Below are 15,964 nucleotides of genomic sequence, written 5' to 3' on the forward strand. Positions count from 1 at the left end.
TGTTTATAAAGTTAAACAAAATTACTAGAGTTGTTCTCTATGCCCTTTTTGAGTTTTGGAAGAAAGAGAAGAGAGTTCTTACTTCAGTTTTAACATGTGCACTTCAACCAATTCCACTTGGCGAATATTGGTTGGCAAAGTATTCTAACATTTTTAGGTTGCTAACCAGAATACTAATTGTTAAAATCTAACTTTATGGTAAGAAACTAATATCTAACCAGCATTGTATTTTACGAACACGTTATTTCATTGAGCATTCTTTTTGTAGGATGGAAAAATATGAAAATATAAAAACAGATGTCAAAGTAGAGGGATTTTAGGAGTTTGCATCAAGTTTTAAAAGTGCTGACTGAAATGACAATTCTGGGTCTTTAATGACTGTCTGTAACAAAATAACTGCTTGCATGAGAATGGAATATAGATGTCTCTCTATCAAATATGGAAGCACAACATGTGAAAACATTGTAATATTGTAGTAGAGACAAAGGACTTTTTAAAAAAATATGTGAAGTTAGCAAAACCCTCATGAACAATGCCTGATTGGTTAAGGAAAGTATACTCAAACATGGGGCAAAAGATGATTAAGGAAAATGAGAGGTCTACTGGATAAAAGCCAGGATAAAAGAGATAGTTCTAAGGAACGGTTACTGAACCTGAAGCATTAACTCTGATTTTCTCTTTGCAGATACTACCAGACCTGCTGAGCTTTTCCAGTAACTTCTATTTTTGTTAAGGATAAAAGAGATCCTGATTTTTGTTTTGTTTGCTCAGGGCAAGAAAAGGGAGACTTTCCACAGACAATTAAAACCAGGCCAGCTGTCATGGGAGAGAAAGGGGGTGGTTTGAAGATGCAAAGATCAAAGCTGAAAGAAAATCATCCACATGCTGTACCATTAAGGTCTTGTTTTGGATGGAAGAATCTGCATTAAAAATTACAGCCCTTTTTATTGATATAGTTTATCTCAAAACTTAAAATGGGCTGATTTCATCTAAGAAAGTCAATTCGACACAAAACTTCACTGTTAAGCCTGTTCTTGCTTAAAAAGATTCAGGTTCCCAAAACCTGCAGTACAAAATAATGTTGTAAATATTTTCTAGCAGTTTTAGGTTGTTTCAGTTTATTTGAAGCACATTGTTGTAATACCACCAACACCATCCACTTATCCCCAAAATGTTGTGTAAGGACTTCAATAACTTTGGAATGACATTGTGATAATTTCACCAAGCTGTGCACCACTGACTATAAAAAAAACACTAGTTGGGAGAATTAGATAAATCTACACCAGACTATACTAGTCTCTGAAAGACTGAGATAAGCATATGGACATGAACACATGAAATAATTATGTTAGTCCTTCCATAATGAAATCAAAATATCAGAGCCTACTATATTTATGTTAAGCATATACAGCAGTGTTTAGTAATATTGTGTCATAAATAATATGATTTATAAATATAAGACTGAAGAATGTTCTTAACTTTGCCATCATCTCAACCAGTCTGTCTTGAACTCAAACACAGAGTGCCATCAAACCATACGTTCAAAGAGCTCATTTCCTTTTGTCCCCCTTTTGGTTCTGAAAATGGCTTATTGGTCATTGTAGATTAGTTGATCAATGTTTCCTGATGACTAACCTCATGTTGAATGAGTCTATTTAATAGTCTCTTTCATTCCTTTCAATCAATATTACTTGTCACTTTATGGCCACAACTTAAGGAGAAAAGATGTAATTCCCCATTTGTTGCGTTGCTTTACTGCGATTACCTGAATGATTTGCGTAAAACACATCAACATTTGGTTCTGTGTTATCATAGATTGAAACACAAAAACTTTGCTTTCCCTGAAATGTCTTTACTTGTAGTTTTATACAAATATGAATGTTAATAGGAATTGTTTTCTGGTATACATTGAACTGAAATGGAAATGTAAGCTTTGAGATTAAAAGAAGACATTTGTGATATGACACACATAGCTGAATTTGTGAGCACTCATGAGAAAATAATGAATTCAAGCTCATGAATTCCCTGCAATAATGATAAAAAGGCAGACCAAGGGTGTATAATTTCATAGAATATACTCTCAATGCAATTCCTTTGTTCAAAATGTGGACAGAGAGAGAAAGTAGGAAACCTCAGGCAAATTAACTTAATGACTTCTTAGGGAAAATGTTAAAAACTATTAGTGAAAAGATCTAAGATAATTAGGCAAAATCAACAACATTTAATGAAGGGGAAATCACGTCTAAACAAGTTACTGGAGTTTTTGAGCAAGTAACCCATGCTGCAGATAAAGGAGACGGAGTGGATGTGCTGCACTTGGATATCCAAAAGGCATTTGATAAGGTGCTTATCAAAATGTTGGTACAGTAAAATCCCACAGCACAGTGGGAATGTATTGAACAGAAGTTTGGCTAGCTATTAACTAATACAAAATGGAGATTAGGCATAAATGAGTCATTTTGTGGTCGAATGGTGCACTGTGATGATTCGTGCTGGTCTTTAACTCTTTCAATTTATACATATTTCTTGGATGAAGACACTGAAGGAATGGTTGCTAAATTTGCTGAAGACACAAAGATATGTAGAACGATGAGTTTTGAAAATGATTAAAGTCCGATATAAATGGCTATAGATACGTTGAATTAATAGGCAAAGATTCTAGCAAATAGGGTATAATGAATTAGTGTCCAATTGTTCCATTTTGCAACAAGAATAAGAATAAACTAAATAATGACTGATTGTAGAGGTATGCAAAGCAGAGAGATCTGAATGTTCTCATGCATAAATTACAAAAAGACGCATACAGCCAGTAGCCAAAAACATGAGAATGTTAACATTTACTACAAATGGAATTCAGTACCCAAGTTATGTTGGTGAGACCATTCCTGAGAACTTGGCACTTTTTCCTCAAATTTAGTGAAAATAAAGTTTTTATTATTTTTAAGTCAGAGGTAGATAGATTCTTGATGAGCAGGAAGTGAAAGCTTATTGGAGGTAGGCAGAAATGTGGAATAAGCAGATCAGATCTTATTGAATGGTGGGGCAGACTCACAGGGCTGAGTCAGTTACTTCTCCTAATTTGTGTGATTCCATGATGTTCATATATAAATCAGTCCTACAACTTTCAAATTTCATCTATGCTGTTTTACAAGGCCAGTTTCGCTATTTGTGTTATGATTGATAATTTTCTCTTGGCTTCTAAGAAGCTCCGCATTCTGATCACTGTCTGGTGAGTTTTGTTTAAAAGCATACTTAGGTAGACCTACAGCTAAATCTCCTCCCCCTGAATATGGAAACATGTGGAGTATAGGTCCTATCTAGACATTTTAAGAATCAAACCATGAAGTCTACAGCATATTAAGAGAAGTTGGACAATCTAGTGTATAAACATTAATGAGCAGCTAGCTCAGGGGTACAAAAATGACAGTGCCTGCAAGTACACACTCAGAAACAAATCTTGGGGAGAAATAGCAAGATAATCAGTAAGAAACATTCAGAATCAATACTGCACAATACTATTTTTAAAATGTGGACCCTTCCAGTCTTCTGTCTGGACTCTTTCTGCAGGTACAAGAGTGTATGGCAGTCTCAAATGCAATGCAGTGTAATTTTAAGTACATAACAAGCAAGGTCTGCAATATAACCTATTCATTGCCAGTTGCACTGTGCGCTCTGCAGCTCAAAGTCTCAGGTAAGACATCAGTAAAATATACAGAGATCCAGTTGTTTTGTGATGATTAGCACTATTTCAATATTCTGCTGCTACAATGTCAACATTGTCAGCAGTAAATTTGTTAAATTTGTCTTTTGAAATGTAGGGATGTTTCTTTGAGTGCTCAGCATGCTTGTTGATTGGAATATTATGGGATTACATTGTTTGAAATAAGCAGAAAATGGATTGTGCCCACCTCTCCAATTCCTGAGCAACACCTCATACCATCATCATCATAAATGTCCAGTCAGGGAATTGGCCACTGGAAGATCAGTAAATGTTCTTTCATACAATATCTAAGGCAACAGGATATTATAATGAACAATATAGGGTTTGTGATGCCAGACCCACCTTTTCATATTCAGTGAAATATGTTCGTAAGCAAAATAACAGCTATGTACTCCTACCTCCTTTGTCATTGTATGCTCCAGCTTAAAATAATTCAGCTCTGCTGCTACATTACAGCAGCAGATGCAGCCAATACATAAGGATATATGGAAATGAACTCTAGAAAATGATTATGCAGTCTAGCTAATCAATTGAGAATTTTATACTCCTGTATATTTCTGTCTTATTTTCTGACCTGAATTTTTCTTCTTTCTAATTTCAATTCTTCAAAAAAAATCTGATTATAATAAAATTATTTTGCATGTAATATATGTCAAACACTTATCACATTATATCAATGTTTCCTCTCAACCTGTTATATTTCTTGCAACACAGATCCATCATCTTTTTCTTTAAATCAATAAATATCATTTCTCTGCTATTTTCACATGTTCCTCAGCACTTGTATTATCTGTCAAAGAGCTGCAAGTCCAGATTGTTTCAAATTAAGCTAATTGATGCATCTAGAATGAAGAACAAGTTCTTGTTTCATTAGATATAAGGTTACAATTGCTATTCTCTGCACTGACAATCCCTTGAGAACTAAAATTGGCCCAAAGCTCATTGCAAAGTCTTTTTCTTCCAAATTCTGCTGCTATGGCATTATGCTTCTTTCCCACATCCAGTATGACGGCTGGATTGCAACAGAAATTTCATACATCTTTTAAATGCTTGTATCATATCTCCTGTCTTTAACCTATATTACTCAAAAAATATTTTTTTCAGTTCTCAAAGCCTATCCTCGGAATTCTGGATAAGTGCCCAGGAATTATCAGAGCCAGTCTGAGCCAAACTGAAAATAAAAATGTGCCTTGATCATGATCAAGGCCATGGTGCTAAAAATTGATCACGACTCTTTTTTGGCCATTGAGGTCACAGTTCACAGCCTACTTACACTTGTTACCTTTGAGGCAGACATCAAACCAATTTGTCACTACCATTCACTGTGTCATTGGATCAAGCAGGGCCTGTGCAGCACTGATAGCTTATGATTTAGCCAGCCAGCTCCATGTGGAGATGCCCCTCTCTCACCCCAACCCAACCAACAGAGGTGGATTGCCCTTCATTGGTGGATTCCCTGTTATTGAAATGGCTTGTGTCTGTGAGCCAATGGATGACAGTAAAGGGGTTTTACATTCATGCATGAGGCATTGGAAGACATATTGGTGGAGTTGGAGGAAAGAGATTTCTTTTGTTGGCGATAATACAGTGTGGACCTGGAGAAGCGCAAGAGGCCAGGCAGCACCAGAGGAGGAAGAAACTTGACGTTTCAAGTCGGGACCCTTCTCCAGAAATAGGAAGAGGGAAGGGAGCTGGGAAAAAATAGAGAGAGGAGGGGTGGGGCAGGGGAAGGTGTAGGTGGGATAGTGATAGTGATTGTTGGCGGTATGGCAGGGCAGAGTGAGATCAGGAAGCCATCAAGGATTACCCTCCACAGAGAATGGAGATGGGAGGCCAGGCCAACAATGCAAACAACCTGGCTCTGACAATATTTCAGTAATTCCACAGGAAGATTGATTCCTTTTTACCATGAGTGGTCAAGGTCAGTGAATTCATTGCTGTTTGGCATTTTCTGTATCACTCAAACTCAGTGCAACAGAATCACTTGCATTCTGCTGTTTCTTTTGTTGAATAAGGAAACACACAATCGATCAGGGCAGAGCCAATAGAGGACAAGGACACCCGCATTCTTTGACCATGCTCACATCATGGGACTGTCTAGCGCTTGCGGCTTCCACCATTAAAGACATCACTGGGGGTGACAGTTTGTTTCTCCCTTATGCCCCTTCTCAAATCTCAGCATATCCCCAATATGCTAACGCACATGGTGAACTCGCTATGGAAGATGTGATTATGGATTTTAAGAACATAAAATGTGGAGGCAGAAGAACGCCATTTAGCCCAGCCAGATGCTCTGCCATTCAATGAGATCATGGTTGATTGGGTAATTTTCAACTCCACTTTCCTGCCTTTTCCCGATAACACTTGCTTCCCTTACTGATTAAAAGTCTGTCCATCTCAGCAGTGAATATACTTAACAACCAAACTTCTCCCTCTCGGGTAAATAGTTCCACTGATTTACTGCCCTCTGAGAAAAGAAATTCCCCTTCATCTCTGTCTTAAATGTGCAGCCCCTTATTCTAAGACTGTACGCTTGGCCCTAGAATTTTCCAAAAGCGGGAACCCCTTTCTGCATCTACCCTGGCAAGTCCCCTGATAATCTTGCACATTTCAAAGAGATGGTTATCATTCTTCTGAACTGCAATGATTAGAGGACGAATCTACTCAACATCTCCGCAAAAACACATTCCTGCCATACCTGGGATCAACCTAGTGATCTTTCTCTAGACTGTAAAAACCGAAAGAACGGCATATGCTGTAAATCAGGTCAGGCAGGTCTGGCAGCATCTGTCAAGGAAAAAAACAAGTTAACTGGGACCACTGTTGTTTGTGATATATGTAAATGATATGGAGGAAGGTGTAGGCGGTCTGATCAGCAAGTTTACTGATGACACTAAGATTGGTGGAGTAGCTGATAGTGAAGGGGACTGTCAGAGATTACAGCAGAATATAGATCGACTGGAGAGTTGGGCAGATAAATGGCAGATGGAGCTCAATCCGGGCAAATGCGAGGTGATGCATTTTGGAAGATCAAATTCAAGGGCGAACTATACAGTAAATGGAAAAGTCCTAGGGAAAATTGATGAACAGAGAGATCTGGGTGTTCAGGTCCATTGTTCCCTGAAGGTGACAACGCAGGTCAATAGGGTGGTCAAAAAGGCACATGGCGTGCTTTCCTTCATTGGATGGGGCATTGAGTACAAGAGTTGGCAGGTCATGTTGCAGTTGTATAGGACTTTGGTTTGGCCACATTTGGAGTACTGTGTACAGTTCTGGTCGCCACATTACCAAGAGGATGTGGATGCTTTGGAGAGGGTGCAGAGGAGGTTCGCCAGGATGTTGCCTGGTATGGAGGGTGCTAGCTATGAAGAAATGTTGAGTAGATTAGGATTATTTTCATTAGGAAGACAGAGATTGAGGGGGGACCTGATTGAGGTCTACAAAATCATGAGGGGTATAGACAGAGTGGATAGCAAAAAGCTTTTTCCCAGAGTGGGGGACTCAATTACTAGGGGTCATGAGTTCAAAGTGAGAGGAGGAAGGTTTAAGGGAGATATGCGTGGAAAATTCTTTACACAGAGGGTGGTGGGCGCCTGGAACACGTTGCCAGCGGAGGTGGTAGACGCAGACACGTTAGCGTCTTTTGAGATATATTTGGACAGGTACATGAATGGGCAGGGAGCGAATGGACACAGGCCATTAGAAAATGGATGACAGGTTAGACAGAGGATCTTGATCGGCACAGGCTTGGGGGGGCCGAAGGGCCTGTTCCTGTGCCGTAGGTTTCTTTGTTCTTTGTTCTTTGTTTCAGGTCAGAGAAAGATGCTGCGTGGCCTGCTGTGTTCATCCAGCTCCACACTCTGTTACAATGTTTCGGATCCAGTGTTTTTGCCTTGACAGATACTGCCAGACCTGCTGAGATTTTCCAGCAACTTTGTTCTTGTTTTTCTAGACTGTATCTGATGTTGGATCCATGGCTTTTTGTCATTTATGTGAATGATTTGCATGTGAATATCGAAGGTATGGTTACTAAGTTTGCAGATGACAACAAAATTAGTAGTGTCATGGATAGCAAAGAAGATTACCTCAGAGTACAACAGGGCCTTGATCAGATGGGCCAATGGGCCAAGGAGTGGCAGATGGAGCTTAATTTAGATAAATGTGAGGTGCTGTACTTTGATGAGGCAAATCAGGGCATACCTTTAAACACTTAGTGGTAAGGACCTGGGGAGGATTGTCGACCAAAAGGATCTTGGAGTGCAGGTTCATAGTTCCTTGAAAGTGGAGTCACAGGTAGACAGGGTGATGAAGTATACGTTTGGTATTATTTCAATTAATGGTCAATGCATTGAGTATTGGAGTTGGGAGCTCATGTTGCTGCTGTACAGGACTTTGGTTAGACCACTTTTGGAATACTGCATTCAATTCCGGTCTCCCTGCTATTAGAAAAGTGTGAAATTTAAAAGGTTTCAGAAAAGATTTACAAGGATGTTGCCAGGATTGGAGGTTTTGAGCTGTAGGGAGACACTGAGTAGGTTGGGGTTAATATTCCAAGAGCATGGGAGGCTGAGGGGTTGACATTATAGAAGTTTATAAAATCATGAAGGGCATGACAGGCTGAATAGTCAAGGTCTTTTCTCCAGGATTGCAGAGTCCAAAACTAGACAGCATTGGTTTAAGGTGAGAGAAGAAAGGTTTAAAGGAAGTTAAGGGACACCTTGCTCATGCAGTGGGTGGTGCGAATCTGGAATGAGCTGCCAGAGGAGGTGATGGAGGATGGTACAGTGACAACATTTAAGAGGCAACTGGATGGGTGGATGAATCGGAAGGGTTCAGAGGGATATTGACCAAATGCTGGCAAATGGAACTAGATTAATTTAGACTATCTGGTAGGCATGGTCATGTTGAACCGAAAAGTGTGTTTCAGTGCTATACATTTCTATGACTCAAAGATGCCATTCACACTATTCCAAATGTGGTCTGACTGGTCCTTATATAGTTTAACCATGATTTCCCTATTTTTATACTCCATTTCCTCTGAAATAACGGTCAACATTTTATTGTCACCTCAAATACGTACTTTCCTTTTAATTCCTTTCTCGTAATTATGGTTCTCATGTCATGTATGTTAGTTTGTTGTAATACAGTGTAGAGTGAGAGGAACACAGCAGGCCAGGCAGCATCAGAGGCACAGGGAAGTTGGTATTTCTGGTCAGGAACCTTTTTCAGAAATGAAGAAGGGTCCCAACACAAAATATCAACTTTCCTGCTCTTCTGATGCTGCCTGGTCTGCTGTGTTCCTCAAGCTCCACACTGTGTTATCTCTGTCTCCAGCACCTTCAGTTCTTACTACCACTGTTAGCTTGTCCTCATGCATTCACAAGAACTCCCGAATCCCTCAGTATATTTCAAATATCATTCTTCATTTATACAATATTCCACCATTCTATTCATTCTATCAGTGCCATAACCTCACATTTTGTCACATTACAGACCTTACACAAAATTTTTGCCGACTCTCATAACCATATATATTTGTCTGCAGACTCTTTGTGTCATCCTTACCACTTGACTGGCTACCTATATTTGAATCACTCGCAAACTAGACAATGGTACATTCACTTGCCTCATTCAAGTTATTTGTATATGTCATAATTAAATGCATCCCCAGCACTGATTCCTGTGGCAGTCCATTCACTACAGGTGGCTATCCTGAATATGATGCCCTTATCCCAACTTTCTGACTTATATTAATTAAACAGCCTTCCATCCGTTCTGAATTAATACCTCTACCACCATGGGGACTGATCTTATTAATTAGCCAACCAATACACCTTCCGATCAAAAGCCTTCTGAAAATCCACATATGTTATATTCACTGTTTCCCCCTTATCTATGCTGATCAATAATTCATCAAAGAATTCTAATAAATTTATCAGACACAATTTGTCCTTCATGAAATCACGCTAACAATGCAATAAGAACCACCATTCCTACTGCAGACTATGTGTTATCAGCTCACTGTTGTACAAGGTGATGATTTTGAAATACTTCATATTAAAGCTGCACTGAGCTCCAAAGAAATCTGATGATGACACAGGGCCTTTGGTTAGATACAAATTTCTCAAGCACAAGGCCCCAGTGGAAAAATTTTTTGCCTCCTGTTTCAGTTAATCATTGAAATTATGCCCACCTCATCATGTACCTTTTATTACTCATTTGAAGTAAATCATATCTCGATTTATGCTCTGACACTGCTAATTAGATAGGCCATAGACTCGACATCGAAAGGAAGACTGGTTTAATTCTGATACATTTCTGTTGCAGCTCTGTAAATTTTTGACTTTTTTTTTGTTACAGAAGCCAACTAACTCGTTTAGAGTTTTGTTTAAAAAAGAGTAGAAAGGAGCCCGGGTGGCAGCATTCCACAGTTATTTCAACCTATCTGCAATTTGTGTGTTTATGGTCCTTTCAAGGCTAGTGGTGGGACCCTGTTGCAACAGCAAATGCAAGCTTTGGTTAATGACGGATGAATATGATGAGTGGACTACATTTTCCAATTTTGTAAATTATGTATCAAAACCATTGGTATGCCTGCTTTACAACAGAGAACCCCTACAGTGTGGAGGCAGGTCATTCAGCCCATACAGTGCACACTGCTCCTCTGTAAAGCATGCACCCCCATGCTATCCTGCAACCCTGCATTTCCAATGGCTAATCCACCTAACCTACACGTCTCTGAACATTATGGGCAGTATAGCATGGCCGATCCACCTAACCTGCACATCTTTGGGCTGTGGAAGGGAATTGGGGCACCCAGAGGAAATCCATACAGACACAAGGAGAAAGTGCAAACTCCACACAGACAGTCACCTGAGGTTCAAATCGAGCCAGGTGCCCTGGCACTGTGACGCAGCAGTGCTAACCACTGAGCCACTGTGCCTCCCACGTTCTGGTAATTTGGACTTCTTTGGTACATGTACAGCATATTGCCTTAATGCCCTTCTCAGTATGAGTCACTGTCTGCACTGTGCTTGATGCAGTCAGAAATGTACTGTCCCCCATTTTGGAAGACTTCCAGCTTTCATTCACCATCTCTAACTGTACTATGGATCCAAATTCTGACCACTTTGCATTCAAACAATTTATTAAAAAATAGATTTTACCAACTCCACATCATCATTTGTTAATTCCAATTTATATCCCACTTATTTGAAGCCAAATTCAAAGAGTAAAAATAAAAATTGAAATTGATTTTGATTCATAATCATAATTTCTCAACATAAAATTACAATGTAAAGAAGTCTTGCAGAATACTGGATTGTTTGAAGTGTGCTCCTGGACTGTAACATAACCTGTAGTTTCCAATTATATCAGAAACCACAGAGGTCAAGTGATTTATAAAGTCATTGAAATGCAATATTGTTCAAGCCAGTGTTGATTACTGATATATGGACAATTTCTTTCCTGTTTTAAAGAATTCTATTGAACTTGACTTGACCACTGCAATTCCTGGTATTGATGACAGTGAATAGTCTCACCTTGACTCAGTTGATTCACTCGTTTTCCCAGTAGGAACTTACCAGTGGAAGATGGATTTCTGGAAATACACATGAAGAAGGAATGATATGATTGCTAGGTCAGAGGAAGTTGTAGGAAAACATATAAACGCCTAAAAGAAATTGTCCTCAATTTTGAAGTACAACCCCAATGATTGCACAGGATTACCAAATGGATTATGAAGGCATCTATAAATATAAAATGGCTTACATGGGATGATTAGTAATTCAGTTAGGAATGTGGTAACCAGAGATAGAGGGCTAATTACTGCTTTCCTTCGCAATTCAGGCCTTTAGTATCGTGTTTGGCCAACTGCTTTCGGGAAACATGAAAGTCATTGTCGGCCTCATGTGAATCAATGATATAACAAAACATAGCCAACACGCTTAAGAGAGGGTAGGGGAATTGGGACATGAAAATTAATTTAGAGATCTGTTCTGTGGGGGAGTGCTATGACGAGGATTTGTTATGAAATGAGAAACACAGATGATTGGGTTCCCCTTCGTGTCATGTGGAATTTAAATGCAGCTCCACTTGGTTTTTTTTCTCTCTATAAGTTCCAGCAGTCAGGCATTTTGATTCACAAGTTGGAGGTGTGTTGGGCAAAGAAGTCTCCAGTACATCACCAAATGAGTTTAGATGGATACATTGGAGAAGTGAGCAAGGTCAAGTAGTTTGAGTGCAATTGCATTTTTTATTCATTCATGGGATGTGGGAATCACTGGGTTGGCAGCATTTATTGCCCACCTGTAATTGCCAAGTGAGAAGCTTACAGTCAACCACATTTCTGTGGGTCCAGATACATGTGCCAGATGGATAGCAGTTTTCTTTCCTAAAGGGCATAGAGGGCCAGTTTGATTTTTCCAACAATCAACAATGGATTCATGGTCCTTACTGGACTTGTAATTCCAGATTTGTGATTCTTTTCATCAAAGTCAAAGCTACCATCTGCTGTGCTGGAATTCAAACCTGGGTCCCCGGAACTTTGTGTCTGGAGTTCAGCCATCATACTACTGCGACACATATGGTAGGGTGGGTACTGTGGTAATTAGGTATGGCCCAGGCTTGTTGTACCTGGAAATCCTGCTCCTTTTCAGGCCTACAGGCAATGATGTAAAGATAATTGTCAGATGGATTTAACCCTCCTTGCATCGCCTCAGCCATCAGGTTTCCAAAGTGTGTGAAAACTTCAGAGTTTGGTTACAAATATAATGACTTTTAAAATCAAGTTACACAGCCTCATTCAAATATTCAGATGAACTCAGATGACCGAACCACTCCCAGTGAGAAGATTGACTGCCCATTATCCTGTCCAAATTCCAATAAGACTGGAAATGCTCATGTTTCATTCCTGTTCCAGATTGTACCTTTACATTTTAAACTCTGACACAACGTCAATTCCGCAGTTTTAGGAGCAGAAATTAGCTGTTAGAAAGAATGTTAACTCAAAGAAGAAGACATAAAAAACTTGTGGAAAACAATCAATATGAGAAAACACACAAACTGGACAAATTTCTATGCATGCAGACTGGGAGAATTATAAGCAATCATGCCACAGAATTTATTTATTTATCATATTTATTAGAACTAACAGAAGGTTGGCTGCAAATTGTGTGGGAATGGAGAATAAACATGTCCAGCTTATAATTAACAGGGGTGGACAAAGCAATGATGTGCACACTATAAAAGCTTCAGGCAGAGTCAAAATGAATAGAGATTAAAGATGAAAATGTTTTTCTTCCTTTGTTGGAATTGTACTCGATTATTCTTATTGGGGGAGGAGATTGAACTTTTCCCACAAACAGTGTGTTAAATTCTGTTCTTCAGCTGTTGAAACTCCCATTTGGATCTGTGTTATCTATTTGAACAGACTCCTGTCTGACCCCAAATGCTGTCGTCTCAATAGGTCATGCAAAGTTCTGCTGCATTTGTCACAACTTGCATGAAATCCCATTCATCACCCCATACATGTTTAATTTCATTGCTCTTAGTTAGGCTATACTTCAGTTTTAAAATTCCCATCCTCATTTTCAAATCCTTCCATGGCCTCCTTACCTCTGAAGGCTCCTCCACCTTAACAATCCTCTAAGATATGTCCATTTCTTTTGATGCCCATAAGCATCCCAGATTTCATTAATTTCACCACTGGCAACCATGCCTTCAACTGCTCAAAGCCCTAAATGCTGGAATTATCTCCTTAAACCTTTTGTTTCAATAGATCTTTTCTGAAAAACTCCTTAAAAGCTAATCCTTTTACCTTATCTTATGACTATCCATCCTTATATGATTCTGCCTTTGTGTGTTTTGAACTTTAAGTATTCCTACGAAGTGGCTAAGCAATTTTTATTATGTTAAAGGAATGTTGCAAAAAATAAATTGTTGTTACACCCTTTCCCATGGGAACACAGTGGTCATATCACTGGACTCGAGACGAGTAAACTTAAACCCTAGGCTAATGTTCTGGAGAGATGGGTTCAAATCCTACAATGGCAGATGGTGAAATCTTAATTCCACTAAAAATCTGGAATTAAAACACAACATTAACCTAACTTGAAATATGTCAATGTTGTAAAAGCCCATCTGGTTCACTTATGTCCTTTAGGGAAGGAAATCTGCCATCTTTACTAGTCTGGCCTGCACACGACTCTGGACCCACTGCAATGTGCTAAACCTGTGAAATTATGGATCGACAAGAAAGGCTAGTCGAGCCAGCAGTGTCCATTGCCCATGATCCCATGAATTTTTAAAAAATGACACTGAAATTGCTGTTTGTATCAAAATAGAAAACATTTACATCTCTCAGTTACTTCCCTCAAATAAAGAATGGTTTATTGAACAGGATTCAACAACAAAGGATTCCTGTGGACCACATCAAAGTCTCTTAAAGAAGATGAGAGAATATAGAAGGATTGGAGTGTCAAAGAATTGAAATCATCAGTGAAGAACTGCAGTGTCTCACTTTGATGTAAGAGCAAAATAGACACCAATGATAGACAAAATTTATAGGAGGTATCACTTAACACCCATAGAAAATAAAGAGATCAGCAAGTAATTAGAAACAAAACATAACAAATGAAAATAGAAAGCAGCATTTCCTTCCTGTCCCTGGCATGCTGTGTTCACAGCTTCATGCTTTTTGACAGCTTTTAATGGGTTTTGACCCGGACTAGTTGGCATAGCCTCCCATTGCTGTCAGCACGCCTGTGTTATTACTTGCAGTTTGTATGGGAGACATGCAAACTCAAGACTAATCAGTTTTGTCTAATTAACTGGTGATCTGGTGAAGCCATGTGTGTTTGAATTGGGAAACGAAGCACAACTCATCCTGAGGCTGAAAACCCTGCTGTTCAGAGGTGCCATTTATTTTAATCAAGTGGTGCAGCATTAAACACCGGCTTCCTTCAGCTGTTTGCAGTTTGGATTGATTTGGACCCGCGTCTCTTTTAAGTGACTGACTCTATTCATAAGTTGGAATGAACTGCAGGTTGAGTGAGCCGAAAAAGAAGTCTGAAATGTGGAAAAAATTCAATATTTTCAAGATATTGAGATGATGTGAACATTCCAGTTTAAAAAAATGCCGCAATCTTTAGTCATCCTTATTCACAAGTGACCTAGCATACATAACCAGACAAGCTCAGAATGGCTAGTGTTTGCAAATCTTGGGTGCTCACACTCCAGCTGTTATAGACGCTTGCTGATCTTTTAAATAAACAAGTGGATCTGAACTTGTGTGGTCCTTGGCCTAATTCCAACCTTAGAATTGGCCATATGATCATGTTTTACTACGATGATGTACATAGTAAAAAATAGTTTGTATCACCATTGATCATACGTTGTCATATCATCATGTCATCATCTAGATAACACTGCAACATTTTACGATTTCCTGAAGCAGCCCATTTTCTCGGGGAGGAACCAGACTGGATGTAACACCATGGGAAAACATGAGCACTGCTGTTTAGCACAACTTTCAAGCAAACCAGAAACAGCTTTAGCAACAAACAATAATTTGACAAAGAGTTTTTAAGAAAAAGCTCGCCGAAAATCAGAAATAAAGATAGAAAATACTAGAAATTTTGGCAGTGTCTCTGCAGACAGAAAACAGAATTAATAAAATTCTTTGAGGTTGATGGCATTTACTGAATCTATCTGTGCATGTAATTCAGCATTTGACAATATGCCATTGCCTGCAGCACTGGTTGTATCTGTAGGATCATGGTCATGTTTTCAGTGAACAAACAAGCTGTAAATTCCCAGCAGTTCTGAATAAATTAATTGCCCCTTTCTGAAATACTTACTCATTTTGCCTGTTTCAGATGTTACTGTGCATTATAGATATTTGTAACATCCTGTACAGAAGATCCACGATACACCTCTGAAACAGATAGGACTTAAACCCAGGCCTCCACATTCAGAGGTAGGCACACTACCATTGTGCCACAAGAGCTCTTTATTCCACATTGTATAATTGCTGCAAGATTACTTTTTTTTTAAATCAAGTTTTGTGAGCAATCATTTCATTTTAAAGAACCAGCAGTGCTTGGAAAATGTGATTGTGAATATTTCATGTGAGGTTTTACAAAATGTCCAGCGATCTGCCTAATGTGTCAGCTGCTGGTACTATTCACATCATGGAATGTCATCATATTACAAAAACATAATTGGCTTGTGAAAATATCATTG

The sequence above is a fragment of the Stegostoma tigrinum genome, chromosome 10, assembly GCF_030684315.1.
Source record: "Stegostoma tigrinum isolate sSteTig4 chromosome 10, sSteTig4.hap1, whole genome shotgun sequence".
NCBI classification, from domain to species: Eukaryota; Metazoa; Chordata; class Chondrichthyes; order Orectolobiformes; family Stegostomatidae; genus Stegostoma; species Stegostoma tigrinum.